The sequence below is a fragment of the Podarcis vaucheri genome (genome assembly GCF_965113315.1).
Source record: "Podarcis vaucheri genome assembly, chromosome: 2".
Taxonomy (NCBI): Eukaryota; Metazoa; Chordata; class Lepidosauria; order Squamata; family Lacertidae; genus Podarcis; species Podarcis vaucheri.
Genome location: NC_138760.1, coordinates 55,666,259 through 55,669,927, shown reverse-complemented (window position 1 = coordinate 55,669,927; position 3,669 = coordinate 55,666,259).

Sequence of the window (3,669 nt, the reverse complement as noted above, 5' to 3'; positions counted from 1 at the left end):
TGCTTCCAGGATAGCATCCTATTGAAATGTTGCTTTTTTATGATGAGCCAGAATTGGCACGGTTACTGGAGGGTCACACTGCATGTAGGCAAGAGCTTTATCTTCACTGCAGTCTCACAAAGTTCTGTCCCTAAGATAAAGGTTGAAGTGGGCACAAAGTTTTATGCTTGGGCTAGCCCCCATACAGCAAGATCTTAAGAATGCTTACCCAGAAGTAAAGAAAGCCTGCTTAGAGCTGCAGTCTTCCATCATAAAAGTGTTCTCCTTTGAATTGATTTAAAGTGGCTCCTGGTTTGCCACAACATTGTCAAAACTGCTTTTTAGTTAATCATTTCCCAGCATTAGATAGGTGGAACTATGCTAAGAGGAGGAGGAGGAGCTGGTGGCTTTCTTTCTTTAAATTGGAAGGACCACAGTGTAGTTATTCCAGTTCAAGCACATTTGCAAATTGCCATAAGTAATTGCCTTTCTTATTAAAATTGTTGCTGTATTTGAGCAATAGGTCTTAATCCCCATTGCCCCCCGTACTTCTGATTTCGCCTTCTTCAGTAAAGTAGCTAATTACACTTATTGGGCTGGCTATTAACCAGAAGGGACATTTAATCATGCACCATCTTGCATTTGCTCCCCTGAGTCCAGCCTTCCTATTTGCTCCTGTTTCCAGGGATGGAACTATCAGGATACCAGAACATTTACTGAATGCTGGGAGTGAATGGAGGAGGGACAAGGGGGAGGGGATATTTTGCAAATAGTGACCAGCTAGCAAGAGTGGGGAGAGGGAGAGAGAGTTGGTAAGGTGGAGAGCAGAAAGAGGCTGTAGTATCTTTCACCTGGAAGTTACCTTTTCCTTTCTTTCTTGGGAAAATAAGGCTTTTGTGGAAGCTTTTTAGGTAAAGGTAAAGGGACCCCCTGACCGTTAGGTCCAGTCGCAGACGACTCTGGGGTTGCGGCACTCATCTCACTTTATTGGCCGAGGGAGCCGGTGTACAGCTTCCGGGTCATGTGGCCAGCATGACTAAGCCGCTTCTGGCAAACCAGAGCAGCGCACGGAAACACTGTTTACCTTCCTGCCAGAGTGGTACCTATTTATCTACTTGCACTTTGACGTGCTTTAGAACTCCTAGGTTGGAATTCGTGGAAGGGAAATAGGGTCGACCTTAGAAAAAGTTTTTTTTTTATAAATGATTGAGGTACATAAGTTAAAAGTTGATATATAAACTGAACTAAATATAATAATGAATTAAGGTTAAAAATTTAATATAAACAAATGTAATAACAAATTAAGGTTAAGAAATTAGAGATAAGAACTTGTTGGATAAATATTTGGACTTGGAATACAAGAAGGGGAGGTGAGGGGAAGTTGCGGAAAAAAAGTTATTGAAAATGGAATTGTAAAGGATGATTTTTTTTCTTTTTTCCTTTTTCTTTTTTGTATTATTCGAAACTCTAATAAATATTACTTTTTTAAAAAAATAGAACTGCTAGGTTGACAGGAGCAGGGACCGAGCAACGGGAGCTCACCCCGTCGTGGGGATTTGAACCGCCAACCTTCTGATCGGCAAGCCCAAGAGTCTCAGTGGTTTAGACCACAGCGCCACCCGCTTTTTAGAATGTACTTAATTCAATCCTAATTAGAAGCAGGTCTGCTCTCTCCAGTGCATAATGGACCCAATGTCTGATTGCTTCCACTGTAGAAGTTCCTTGAGTGAAAGTTCCTAGCAGGGAAGTTTCATGCTAGGCATTTACTCTGGAATTGCCTTTCTTCATTCGCTCACTTTTTATAGGGCTTCATCACTTCATCAGATTGCAAGCATCCTTTCCCACCCACTTGTAATTTATCTTTTTTCAGTCCACAAAAATAAAAATAAAAATCCAGCTCTCATGAAAACAGCAGCCCCCCCCCACAATCCCACAGGTTTAAAGCACTGTGTAGCACTACATTTATTTGCACTGGGAATTGGCTGGAAGTGAAGCACTTTGAGGTGTTGGGTGTCTTTTCCCATTTCTCTCTGGATCTATGTGGGGCAACAGAGTTTCTGCCTTTCAGGAAAGTTGGTTTGCTCCTTTCACAGATTTGTAAGGGATATAAACGGACATGGGTAGTGCTGTGGGCAAACCACAGAGCCTAGGGCTTGCCGATCAGAAGGTCGGCAGTTCGAATCCCTGCGACAGGGTGAGCTCCCGTTGCTTGGTCCCAGCTCCTGCCCACCTAGCAGTTCAAAAGCACATCAAAGTGCAAGTAGATAAATAGTTACCACTCTGGCAGGAAGGTAAACGCCATTTCCGTGCAGTGCTCTGGTTCGCCAGAAGCGACTTAGTCATGCTGGCCACATGACCTGGAAGCTGTACGCCGGCTCCCTCGGCCAGTAAAGCGAGATGAGCGCCGCAACCCCAGAGTCGTCCGCGACTGGACCTAATGTTCAGGGGCCTCTTTACCTTTACCTTTAAAGAATATAAATAGTACAAAGACAGCGCCAGTACTGCCTCATCTACAGATGGGATTTCCTGAAAATCTTAGCATTGAGCTTACCTGCACATTTATTTTCCTAATTCCTATCTCACTCTGTGATCTCAATGAGACGTGAGTTGTTGTGCTTTTACCAGTTTCAATAAAAAACATGAACAAACAACACATATTCCTGAATTGGAGGGGTTGGACAAGATGATCTGCAATTCTTCAGTTTCTATGATTTATTGTTCTTTCACACGCATGTACATGCTGGTTTCCTAAAGTAATCAGCACATAAGCAGATACAATAAATTGCATGTAACTCTCTTTCTGTGTGTGTATTTATATGTGCTTGGGTGCACACTGTTAAAACTGTGCTGCAGAAATATAACACTGCATGGGTCTTGGAGGGTACTACATTGACTTCCTCTAATGCAAAGGGAAGTTACAACTCTGAACTTATTCCTTCAAGATTGCTGTTGAACTCTGCAGCTTAATTCTGAAGTTAGTAGGTTCTTGGTTGTAGCCTAAGAAGCAAAGCAAGCAAACAAACAAACAAACCCTCCCTCAAGTATAAAATAATAATAGAAAGTTATCTTAAATCAAATAACCCCCCCTAATCTTTTAAATCTCTAAATAATATTTTGAGCTGCCTTTATTTTATCTGTTTGGCTCCTGTTTCTACCATCATTTTCTAGCCTCTGTTAATCACATGCATAGATTTATGCAGGGAAATGCAACATTTGGCTAAATGATAAGTTTCTAATATGTAGCAGTTATATTCAGTACTAGAGGTTATATAAGGAGAATCAGCTACTGTGGGATGATTTATTTTATATTTTTTGTACTTGATTACGTTTTTACATTGTCCTGGAAAATAACGAATATCAGAGATTCCTAAGTCCCCAAGCCAACTGATACTATATCATATAGACAGTTAAGTGGCAGGGGGGACATTGGGCAAGTAGTCAGTATATAAAATACTGCTTGCAGGGTTGCCTATCCACTGGAGGCCAGAATCCAGAAATTGCATGCTGGATTCTCCCAGGATTCTTTGGGGGAGGTTATGTGCTTAAAATGTTAAAAAAAATTGCTTCAGGGTTTGTTATCATAAGAGGCACTAGATTTAATCAGAGATAAACTGCACTTTAGAGATGTTTACTGATTGGTGGTGTAGCATGGGGGCTGCCACAGGGGCATTTGCCCTGGGTGCAAAGTTG